Here is a 12,753-nt window from a genome sequence, read left to right as displayed (position 1 = left end):
AAAAGCCATATGGTGCTTTGTGTATAGGGAGAGTTGCCATGGAGAGCTTGCCTGCAAGTCTGCCAGCACAACAGCCTGCATTAAGCTTGCAAATTCCTGGCCAAAAGAGCCAAAAAAACCCTGGGAGAGCCAAAAAAACTGGAGACCTTTGGTGTGGAGTGGCACTCCCCATGTGGAGAGCACTGTCCCCAGGTGCAGAGGGAGCCATGCAGGGACAGCTGGAGGGGACAGAGCAGGAACAGAGCCAGGGATGGCTGTGGGCCACCAGCACAGCACTGAACAGCCACAATGCACAGCACAGGCTGAGCTCAGACCCTCATGTTCCTTCTGCTCTCCCCTCTGGACATCAAAGTCAAGTCCCAGCTGATCCCTGCCGCTCACACCACAAAGCAGCTTTTCCTTGCTTACACCCAGCCCTTTCTCTTTCCTTCTTCCTCACTGAGAGCTGATGTGACAACACTTGGAGTCACCTCTGCCCTACTCTGCTCAAACCCAAGCTTTTGCCCAGGGCTGGGGGTGGCATCAGGGACTGTCCTTTGTCTTGCAAGTGTCCATGACCAGCTTCTCCTGCACTTCCAGCTCTATCCATCGCTCTCACTGCCAGTCCAGTCACATCCATAAACATCCAAAAACCGTAAAGGTAAAAATCAGACTCTGAAAGACCTTCCAGGCAGCTTTACTGCTAAACCATCACAGAACTATGGAATCATTCAGGCTGGAAAAGCCCTCTAAGGTCACTGAGTCCAACTGTTCTCCCAGCAGTGCCAAGGCCACCACTAACCCATGTCCCCAAGTGCCACATGCACGTGGTTTTTAAATCCCTGCAGAGGATGGTGAATCCACCACTGCCCTGGGCAGCTGTGCCAGGGCCTGACCACCCTTCCCATGAAGAAATATTCCCAATATCCAGCCTAAACCTCCCCTGGCACAACTTGAGGCTGTTTCCTCTTGTCCTGTCACTGGAAGCCACCATTTAAAATGAAAAGCTGTGTGGATGTGGCACTTGGGGACGTGGGTCACTGGTGGCCTTGGCAGTGCTGGGGGAATGGTTGGTCTCAATAATCTCAGAGGGCTTTCCCAACCTAAATAATTCCATGGGCTCTCCATGGGGGTGGATGAGACATTTTCCCGTGTCTTGTTGAACTTCAGAGCTCTCAGGTGTGCCTCAGTAACCTGGGCTCTCCCAGGAACCCTCAGGAACAGCAATTCTGGGATAAAGCTCCTGAAATAGATTCTAAAAACTGCTTCCAGGAGGCAGGATAGCAGTGAAAAAGGCACCTTGAGTGAAGGGCTGTGGGTACAGCAGCGACACATGGGTCGCACAGAGCCAGTTTTATCGGCTTCCTATAGGAGTGACCCAGAAAAACAGCCTTTCAGGAGCATTTAAATCATCTGCCAACACACTGTACACACTGCTGCAAGCCACAGAGCCTCCAACTCCGAGTGATTCCAACAGGATGGATTATATGAGCTCACAGACCTGCGTTATTCAGAGTGGGAATAAGGCCTGGAACCTGCCTGAATGGCACAGAATAAAACAGACCCCAAAAACGAGCAGGATGAAGTTCTGGTTGGCTTAAGGGAGAACAAGTGATATAAACCCAGCTCCCTTACTGGGAGTGCTGCTGGAAAACAAGAGACATAAAGCCAAATATTTAAAAGTTGCAGGAATTCAGGAGGATCTTGCACAGGGGAAGCCACTATCCAGCATTTCCAGAGGCAGCTCAGGGTCTCATACCTAAGCATCCATGTGGTGTAATCCCTGTGGGATAAAGCCAGCCCCAATCCCACTCACCCACCTTTTCCTTCCCCAGAATGGCCCAGGAGTACATTTATAACCTGATGCTCCCATAAAAGAGCAGTTTTCTGCTCTCAGCTTTCCCCGGAGATGGGCCAAAGGAGCAGGAGCACTTACTGAAAACTACCATTTCCCAACCCAAAATGCCACAGGGGACAGAGCAAGTGGCAGCCCAGGCTCCCAGGGAGGCAGTGGCAGAATTAAGGTTGCTTACACAACGCTTGGCTAATGCTCTTCAGCAGTCCCTCATTTCCTGAGCATCACTGGGGCTCATCACACATTCCTTCTGATCCCCTTCTGAGCCCTGCAGCCTCCTCCACACACACACCATGGAAAGGCATCAGGAAAGGAATTAACTTCATGGCATCCAAGCCCTTTGGAAGCACAAATCCAGCTGCCTTCCCTTCATCTCAGAGGGCTGGTGAGCATCGCTGCCTCTGCCCCAGAGATGCACCAAGGGGCCACCAATGACACCTGGAATTTGGTGCTGGGTTTAAAACATGAGATCTCATTTTTAATTCCCAGCAATGTGAGTGGTCTTTTCAGTGTGTGCCTCCCCAGCTCAGAGCTTCCAACCCTGGGCCTAGGAAATGCTCACAATGTTCTTACCTCCAAGCATGGCTGAATTTCATTATCAGAGCAATGCCTGTGTCGGTCCAGGCACAGCTTCCAGACCCACAAGGATTAAAGGAAACACTTTCAACACCCACAACACTTCCAGCTCAATTTGCTGTGAATCAACATTCAGCCATCAGTATTTGTCAGTCAGGTCTCACTTGCCATTTCTGCCCTCCACTAGCCACACCAAAAACTGACCACAATTAATGCCAAGCTTCTCCAAAGCTGTCACTGAGCCCTGAGAAGTGGTTTGGATCAGAACCACCCACATGCCTCTGGAAAAGACATGAGGGACAGGAGAGCTGTGAGCCTGGGCAGGGACTACAGACACCCTCTGCTCCAGCTGAGGCTCCAACCTCAACAACAGAGCTGCAAAATCATCAGTGAAAATGATTTATAAAGTTATTTATAAAGCATCTGATCTCAGACTTGCCATCTAGGTCCTGACCAGAACCCAGCCTGGGTTTAGGGGAAATTGGGGACAGAAAATACATAAGGGGAGAGGCACTAAACTACACCTGCAGGAAGAATTCTCCCCAAGGTGGTGTTCCACAGTCCTGAGCCATCTCTTGGAAATGATGATTGTGCTACTCAAAAATGTCCTGTGTGTTACAGGGAGGGTCAAGCAGCCCCTGTGCCCTCCTGCTGCTTGGCCCTTGTAGAGCAGTGTGGAGTCCCAGTCCTCCAAAATCCCTTAAAAGCTATGCAGAGTAACAGGAAAATGCTCCTGAAGGTACATGTTTGAATCCTCTTTCTCCCCCTAACTCCAACATTCCCAGAAAATCCCTTGGAAATAGAGCCAAGCCATGTCCCACTTGTCACTGAAAGAGAGGGGAGATGCATTCTTCAAAGGGCTTTTGCTCCAACTGGCTTCTGTATAGGAAACATCACCCAAAATAAAACAAAATCATGGAAGGGGGTCTTGTAAAACTGGAGGTTATTCCTTTTTTCAGCCATTATTTGTGCCTGACTACTCCCCTGCAGGGGAAGGAGCACAGGGAGGAATTGAACCTTTCCAGTCCAGAGTATGAGGGCTGCAGGAAGGCACCAAGGGGCTGAGAGGTGACAAACAGAATTGCTCAGGTTGGAGAAACCCTCCAGGATCATCAATTCCAAAGTGGAAACAAGGTCCAAACAAGCCATTGCCCAATTCCTCTTCAGGGGTGTTTTTATTAGAAGCTGTCATGGCATCTCTGCTGAGCTCTCTATAATTATTAACCACATTAATAAAAACTCCTATTGCCTCATTAGCAGAAGTCCTTCCTATTCTCAGGAGGAATAAACTGCCCAGTGATTTACAGGAGCAGTTTGGACTGTAAGAGCTTGGAAAAGAGGACCATGAAGGAGAAAGACATTGAGGGACACATAGACCAGCCCAGGAGGGGATAAAGCCTGGGATAGGGAGAATGGGAGTCAGATAATGTGAGCTGTGCTCAGCCAGAACACCAGAGAATTGGGAAAGTTGTTTCTTCCCAATGTGTGGATTCCCACTGGAACTGTCCCACCCAGCTGCTTCACCATCAGAGCTTATTTCCCAGGAAATCCACACCACACACAGCCTCTCCTGTCCAAGGAAATGCTCTGGAGAAAAAAAAAGCTTTTGCCACATCAACCTGTCAGGGTGTCACAGGGGTGCCAGGTCACCCAGGGCAGTCACCAGCCCCCAGGCTGTGACAGAGCTGGGCAGGGAGGAACACAAGTCCCAGGTGAGTAATTATCCCTTTGTTAATAACTCCGGATTAACTGGATTCCTCAGCAGAAAGAGCTGACAGCTCTGCAGGGCACCGGGCTCCACTTTCCTTCACCCAAGCTGGGACAGGGATCTCCTGATGCTCCAGGTGCTCCTGCTCAGGAGGAAGGACACATTTTCCCCTTTCCTGGGCTGATCCAAGCATGGGCAATCCCTCACTCTGGACTAACATCCAAACCTGAGACAACAGAACAGGCAGGACAGAAAACACTCCCCACACCCAAGTGGAGCCACCAGTCCAGTCCAGTCCAGCCCAGCCCAGCCCAGCCCAGCCCAGCCCAGCCCAGCCCAACCTCCTCCCACACACTCCCCAAACCACAGGCCAGCCCAGCTCCCAAAAGCATTCCCAGCACCAGATGTGGAGGGAAACAGCACAGCCCAGAAAGAAAATCCTGCAATGGAGAAATAGAGGCAGCAGATGGAAGAGGAGAAATTTTATTTAACAGAACCTGCCCCTGTTTTCTCTTCAGTCATCATTTCCATAGAAGAGCATGCTAAGAGCTGCTCCAAAGCTCCAATAAAGCACTGCTCCCTATTTTCATCTTCCTGGGAAAATAGGTAGTCCCTGTAGTGGTTTTGTCCTCCTTTCCCAGTAAATTTTGCTTTCTTTTGGGTATCAGATTTGTCTTGATCAGGTTGGGTTATGGTCTGTGGGTCAAAAAGCCACCACAGGTTTCTTCACTTCAGGACACGTGGAGGTCTCTCTGCTCTGGAATTAGCTTTGATTTCCAGGAGATCTGGCTACACAGCAATGCTTCTCCCTCCCAAGGAATGCTGAACCAAGTGACTCTTTGGGGATTTGATGCCAGCTTTAATCCCAGCTTTGAACCAGAATTCCCTCGGACTGAGGGAACACTCCACGACAGCGACTGGACACAGCCAGATCTCTCAGGCACATGCCCCAAAGCAGGAATCCATAAAAAGGAAATTCCTGAAGGAGGAATCCTCAGAGGGGCAGAGATTCCCATGCCAATCTCCCTTTCCCTGGCCCCCCATGGCTGCAGAGCCTTCCAACAGCACATTTGAGCCGTTCCTCGCCGCTCTCATCCCGGAGCTGCCCACGGACAAAGCTCTCCCAACACTCCTGCGCCTCTCCCAAAAGTAGGTCAATGCAGTATGTCATCTGCCAGGCTGCTTTTGGGAGGCACAGCTCCCTCCCAGCCATGGAGCACCCAGAGCAGAGCAGTCACCCTTCACCCACCTGCCACATCGATAAATTCAACACACAAACAAGTGGTTGTGGAAATCAAAGGAGAAATTCAAGCTGAGAAATTGTTCTGGCTGAGCCAGGAGTGCTCCCCACCACCAGCATCAGAGTCCTTGCCCTGGTATATTGTTATTAGATCGAGTCCATTAATGGTTGGATTCAATGATTCTAAAGGACATTTCCAACCTAAATGATTCTAAAAGGACTTTTCCGACCTGAATGATTCTGTGTCTGTATTAGAGGAGAAATAGTGACCTAAAAGAGCTCGAGAACAGTGTGATCTGTGGTTCCACTCCCAGCTGCTCCACAGCTCCTCTCTCTCTCAGCAATTGCTTCAGCTTCCAAGGGGAACAGAAAAATTACCCCTGCTCACCCTGCCATGGGGAAGAGGCCTGCAGCCAGGATCTGCTGGATCCCGGGGGATGCACAGCTGGAGAGAAAGGTCTCCACAAACAGAGGAGCATTTTGGGGCTCCTGGGGAGCAGAAGAGGGACTTTCCTTCTCCAAGGACACTGGGGTGGAGGAGAGGAGCACGCACCTCAATGCCCCTGCCCTGGGGCTGTACCTGTGTCCTGCTCTGCCCTGGAACAGCTCCAGCTGGGCTGGATTCACACCTGATTAGTTCTGCTGTTTGCATCTCCACACAGAGGATCAGCCCCTCACAGAGGGGTCTCTGTGCCCTGGATACACCCAACACTTCTCTCAGGAGAGGGATGGAGACAGACCCCAGAGCACCCCCAGGGCAGCTCACCTCCATCCCTCACACTAATTCCCCATTTGCTGTGAGCATGGAGTTACAGAGACTCCACACAATCCCAGAATCTTGGAGTCTGGAAAGATTTCTGAAATGACCCAGCCCAATCTGTGCCCAGTGCCCACCTTGTCACCAGCCCAGAGCACTGAGTGCCACATCCAGGCTCTCCTGGGACAGCTCCAGGGATGGGGACTACAGCACCTCCCTGGGCAGCTCCTTCCAACGCCTGGCCATCCTTTCCATGAGGGAATTCCTCTTGATGTCCAACCTGGACCTCCCCTAGCACAACCTGATCCCCCCCAGCTGTCCCCTCCTGTCAGGGACTTGTTGTGCACAGCCACAAGTTCCTCCCTTGACCCTCCTTTTCTCTGGGCTAAAGAACCCCAGTAAAGCACTCAAACATTTTTATGGGCAGGCCCAGCAGCTTCCAATACAACCCTCTAAGTGCCACTATTTCAAAGGAAAAAAATCCAAATTAATTCTAAAACAGCCTTGGCTGCTCCTGCCCCTGGCAGAAGGGGGCACAAACAAGCATGTGGACTCCAAACTCATCTGGCAAAATCCTAGTGCTGCAATCATCCTCCTGCACCACAGGAGATGAGCAGAACCCTGAGCTCCCAAGAACAGCACGGGGATTATATTTTTTTTTTCAAGTATCCATATAAATGTTAAAAGAGCCATTTAAATCTCCACTGCTTTCAGAATTAACACTCATCTTCCTAAAGTCCTTATCCCCACCAGCAGCATGTACAGCACATCCATATGGATCTGCCAGAGCGCAGCAAGATGCAAAGGCAAAAAAAAAAAAAAAAAAAAAAAAAAAAAAAAAAATTAAAATAAATGCAGAAGACATAATGAGAGCAATTTGGGGTTTATTCTCGCTCATGAATCAATCTTGATTTCCCATTCACAGCAGCCCCCGTTCCCAGCTGTACACAAAGAGGCATCTGTCCTACCTTCAGCCATCAAAGGAGCTGTGTCCCTGTGGATGATGATGGTTTACCCAGGGGTTAGGAACAGGCAGGAGCAGCGGGAAGGTCTCCACTGCAGCAGTGTGCTGCATGAATCCAGGGCTCAGCAGCTCCCAGGGGAACGTAGGAAGTGCTCAAACCGGTGCCAGATACTCACCGAGTTTAGTCAAACGTGCACACGAGCTCTGCTTCCATCTGCCGAGCCTTGGACAAGGCTTTCCTTTTAAAAAGCAAACGCCTGGAATATTCAATTGGGCCTGGCCACCCCCGCTGAGAGCTCGTGCTCAGGTGTCAGCAGTGGCCTGTTGCAAATCCACGGCATTCCCAGCACCCAGGTGGGGCTGAGAGAGCTGAGGATGCACACAGACAGCCCCAGAAATAACTACAAGGCTTGGGAGGTGGAAGGGAATGCAAGCTTTGGCTTCTGGAATTATCCCTGGGCAAGGGAAGCTTTCCTTTTGCGTAGCAAAAGCCATCTGCAATGCAGATCCTACAGAGGGGGGAAAAAAGCCTCCACACAAAGCAAAAAAGGGGATATCCAACACCTTGGAATGTCCCACGGAGGTCAGCGGGATCTCGGTGACCAGGGCAGCCAGCCTGGCTCTCCCAGGCCCATCCTGAGCCACCACATCCTGCCCTGGAGTGGCACTGGGTGGCACTGAATGGCACTGAATGGCACTGAGTGGCTCTGAATGGCACTGGGTGGCACTGAATGGCACTGGGTGGCTCTGAGTGGCACTGGGTGGCTCTGGGTAGCACTGGGTGCCTCTGGGTGGCACTGGGTGGCTCTGAATGGCACTGGGTGGCACTGGGCACAGTGGGCTCCAAGGTGGCACCTGAGCACTGTCACATCCCAAGGAACCACCAAGAGCAGAGCAGTGGGAGCAGGGAATGTGGGACACAGCCTGAACCTGGGGTAACTCCTCAGGTCTGGTTTTGGGAGCTGCTGTGCAGTTCCCTCCTGGCTCAAAGCCTTTAAGGTCCAACATTCACGTCCTTCATTGAGAGATGAAGGGCTGGATGAGGGATTTCCTCTCAGGAAATTCCCAGCTGACACTCAGCTGCACCAGGAGCTCACCAACCTCTCAGGACACGGCTGCAGAAACTGTGGGAACACCCCCTTGAGATCCTCCCAGGGATGGGAGAGCTGCAGCCCCACCAAGGCTCATCCTGACAGCAATTCCCACGGCTGCCAGTTCCAATTAGGAATGGTGTGGTGCTCCCACACAGGCTCTGGGCAGAGCCACAGCCTGATCCCCCAGCCCTGAATTTGCTATTCAGCATCCTGCCCTGTCTGCTCCAGCTTCCCAGCTCCAGGCTTTTCCCTCCAGCCGGCCTTTGGAAGTGCCTGTGAGGAGCTGGAGATGCTCCTGCTGCTCCAAGCCTCTCATATTCCCCTGGAGTAACTTTCCTTTGGCACAGTGGATTCCTGATCCAGCTCCTCCAAAGCTCCAGGGGTCTCCCAGGTCTTCCTCCTTGCAAAGAGGAACTCTCTTAGAGCTTCCAGGTTTGGGTGTTGGCTCTCGAGCTGAATTTTCCATCTCCCCAAATCCAAAGGGCTTTTAAGTTGAAGCGTTTTAAAAATAAACAATAATAAAAAAAAAGGGATGTGATTTTTTTCTATACTGGGCCCTCCCCTGAGCTCCTGGACACATCCATCCCTCAGTGGCTGCAGAGTCTGGTCTCAGTGCACAGGGGCCCCTTTGTTCAGGGAACAAGGCAGAAGGGATGGATGGAGGGATGGATGGATGGATGGATGGATGGATGGATGGATGGATGGATGGATGGAGGGATGGATGGATGGAGGGATGGATGGATGGATGGATGGATGGATGGATGGATGGATGGATGGATGGAGGGATGGATGGATCGAGGGATGGATGGAGGGATGGAGGGAGGGATGGATGGATGGATGAGGCTGGGAGCTCCAGGAATGCACCTTTCCCTGCCTGGCACAGAGGTCACTCAAACTGCCTGACACCTCCAGTGTCACCTTCCCTGTGTGCAGAGCCCCTTCCCAGCAGGCTGCTCCCTGAAGACAGATGTTACAGATGTTTTAGCTCTGAGGATGTGTCTGAATGACACAACTCCTTACCCTTTTGAGTTGCAGTGTGAGCAGAGAGATATTCACTTTGCCCTGCTGAGTGCTGAGAGACCCCTGCAGATAAACCAGGTGTCTGAAGCTGAAAAGGTTTCTAATACCATGACAAGGGAAGGAATGTGTGGTGAGCACAGGCCTGGTTGTGTGCCTGATCCTGCCCATCCTTCACCAAACTCCTCCTGTCCCTGCAGGCAGGACACAGAGGAGCAGAGCTGCTCCTTGGTCCAGGCACCTCAGATGGAGTTTGCAGACCCCATCTCAGCCCCCATCCCTGCCACACAAACAGGCTCCTCACTCCCAGGCTGAGTTTTCCAAGGGGCTGGGATGCAATCCCTGGTTCCTGTTTCTCCCTGAGGAGCTCCTCCATGAGCTGGAGCTCCTCACAGTGATGACTGCAGCAGCCACATTGGCTCCCTCCCTCTTTCTTTTCCCTTGGATCTCACTGATGGCAGCCAGATGCACCAGCTCTTCCTCTGGCTGACAATTCTCCAGGCCTCAAACCCCAGCTTTTTAAAGCATCACACTCTCCTTCATTACTGCCTTCCCTCCATTATCAGTTTCTCAAGTTTTACAATCCCAGGCTGTGAAATTCCACTTCTCAGAGTCATTTATCCCCCCTGACACGCTGCCAGTGTGGGATCCACATTTCCCCCTCTGCTGTGCACACTGGCCAGTCACTCAGGCACCATTCACATGGATTTTAAAAGCAGGAAAGTCACTCCTGGTGGAGCAGGGAAGGACAAGGGATGAGCAGGAAGGGCTGGAACAGGGCAGACCATGGGGAGCTGTCCCAGTTTGTCCCCACAGTCCCCAGGCCTGAGAACAGAACTCAAAACCACCTTAGAGCCACAGGCTCAGCACTTCCCACAGCAGGGAAACCCTCTGGAAGCTTTTCCTTGGCCATCCACACTGCAGGCAGAAATAAATCCATGAGAACCACGCTTCCCCATCCAGCCTGGGGTCCATCCTCTGGGGAGGGCAGAAGGCTAAAAACTCTCCTTGAAGGCTCAAATCCAAATCCCTTTGCTCACAGTCAGCATTCTCTGGCCAGACAGAGCCCAGAGCTGGCCCATGGCAGTGCAGAGGTGGCCCTGGGGCTTTGTGTGAGGGTTTCAGTGGCTCTTGCTCCAGGCTGGAGGCAGAGCAAGCACCAGGAGCCCTGGATCAGCCTGTTCCTCTGGCACAGGGACAGGACAGGGAGCTCAGCATCCTGCATGCAAAGGCCAAGTGGACACGAAGGCAGCTGTGAGAAATGCAGCTGACAGAGGAAAATTGGCTGGGCTTGGAACTGCACCTCCAGCTTGCCAGGCTGGAGGCAAATCCCAGCTGCTCTCCTCAGGGAATTCTCCTGAGAGAGGGGAGAGAAGAGTGGAACAGCCTCAGAAATAAACCCTGCACTAACACAGGCACCAAAAGGTCCAAGCTGCCATCAGCTCTCACTTCTGTGACTGACCCAAGAATTACAGAGCACCAAGAAACCCAGCAGAGCATTCCCTGGCTAAAAATAGGCCCAGCTAATTAACAAACCCTGTTAAAAGGGACACCCGGCAGCAGCACGACCTCTGCTTTGGTTACAAAGGGATGATCAATATTGACTGTCTCAAGAGCAGCAGCAAATCCTTCTGATTGCTTCAATGTGAGCAAATGCTCAGCTGTGAGACTCAAAGAACCTCCTCTGCTCCTTACCCTGGGCTTCTTTTATAACCATTTAATGCAATGTGTTGTTAGAGAGCTCAGCCCTTCCTAACCACTGCAATAAACACATATCAATCTCTTTCACATTTAATAAATAGAGACCCTAAAAGCTTTGCCTGGATCTGCTTTTCCCATTCAATTAATAGAACACAACACCAAAGTGATGAATTATTGAGGAGAAACACGAGCCTGGGCTTTCACAAACGCTCCACTCCAAGGGCAATTTATTACAAATTAATAGTGTGCTGCAGTTCCTCCTGCTTCCCTGGCAGCTGGGAATTGCTCAGGCTGCCCCAGGAACCTTGGGAGCTGCAATAAAACACTGCAGCCCCCAGCCCAAATAATCCTGGAGCGGTTTGGGGGGGAAAAGGGAGCTCAAAGCTCATCCCATTCCAACCCCAACACTTTCCACTATCCCAGGGTGTTCCAAACTCCTTCCAACCTGGCCTTGGACACTTCCAGGGATCCAGGGGCAGCCACAGCCTCACCAGGAAATAAATAAAGTGGGGGTGGGACTGGGGAGAAGGAGGAGGGATGGTCAACTGACAGAAGAACAGGAGAAAACTTTGCTTTGAGGGTTTTTAACTCCTGGAACAGCACAGTTTGTATGGGAAGGATGGATCTTTGCCATCCTTGCACATTTTCCATGTGCAGGGCTGGCAGCAGGGGCACATTGAGCAGGGCTGAGATCCCAGATAAACATCTCTGAGCAGAGCTGACTGTTGTGCAAGGATGATAATTCACATTTGCACATGCAGGACTCCAGCTGCTCCAGCAGGGAGATTCCCAGATCTCTCACACCCTGCCCAGAACAGCATGCCTGGCCCAAAATGACCCTCTGAGAGAAATCCCAAACTGAAAAAAACAACACCTTTTCTGCCACAAAGGGGTTCAAATGGCAACTTCACATTTCACTAAGTTACTGCTCTGGAAGCATTTGCAAGAAAAACCCTCAGGAGCCACAAGAGGATTGGCACTGGCCTGTTTGAAAATCATCCTGACTGAAAATCATCCTGATCATCAGGGAATTCAAAGTTCTGGTTTAATGTGCTGCTTGCTAAAAACCATCTGAGCATCTTGATCCTCCAAACAGTTGGAGTGAAGGTTATAAACGCATTGGTAAATTCATCAATAAATTAGTAAATGCATGGTAATTTTCATTTCAGTGGAATGTGTGTCCCTTGCCATGGCAGGGGGAGAGTATGAGATGAGGGTTAAGGTCCCTCCAAACCCAAACCATTCCATGATTCCATGTTCAATGCCAGTGTTAGGAAGATGTTACAGCCAGACACCTCCAGCATCTGCTCCATCAGAGCAACAACCCCTCAAAAAACACAGGTGAGAGACACCAAACCAAAGAAGGGATTTTCTCACTGATGTTTCTTTGTAGGAAGGAACTTTCCTGCTAAACAACAAAACATGCCACCGCCACCACCACCACCAGGACTGCTGTACCACCTTTTCCAACCCTTATTAAATGTTCCTTGCCTCTCCCCCTTGCACAGAGCAGCGACTCTCAGAAAACCAAACCCAGATGGTTTTCCCCAAGCAGCTTCTCAGCTCAACCGTTGGTGTTAAATTTGGCCTGTTCCCATCCTCACTCACTCCCAGCACTGCAGGGAACTCACCTCCATTTTTGATGGCTCTGATCCCCCTGTGGAAATCTTCAAAGCTGATAACTCCCAATCCACTGGGATCCAGGTATTTTGTCAAGTCTTTTACCTGCAATCAAAAAAAAAGCAACGTTACCTATGGAATCCTTGCAGGAAACAGCACAGAAACACCCTGTAATCATCTTTTTTCCTCTTTAGCAGAAAGATTTGAGCAAATAACAATGAATTTCTTGAGCTGATCCCAAA

The 12,753-nt window shown here is 51.0% G+C and overlaps 1 protein-coding gene across 1 annotated transcript in view; it reads right to left on the bottom strand.

Annotated features, from left to right (window-relative positions):
• Positions 1-12,753, bottom strand: part of RAB11FIP3 (RAB11 family interacting protein 3) — a 69,147-nt gene that overhangs the window by 38,598 nt on the left and 17,796 nt on the right. The window contains exon 2 of the mRNA XM_083872415.1: positions 12,523-12,616. The gene's annotated coding sequence lies outside the window, so the exon portion shown is untranslated. The remainder of the gene's footprint in view (positions 1-12,522; positions 12,617-12,753) is intronic.

This window comes from Zosterops lateralis, assembly GCF_965231275.1.
Source record: "Zosterops lateralis genome assembly, chromosome: 15".
In the NCBI taxonomy this organism is placed as follows: Eukaryota; Metazoa; Chordata; class Aves; order Passeriformes; family Zosteropidae; genus Zosterops; species Zosterops lateralis.
The sequence above is the reverse complement of the archived record's forward strand: the minus strand, read 5'-3'. Positions and strand labels throughout refer to the sequence as shown.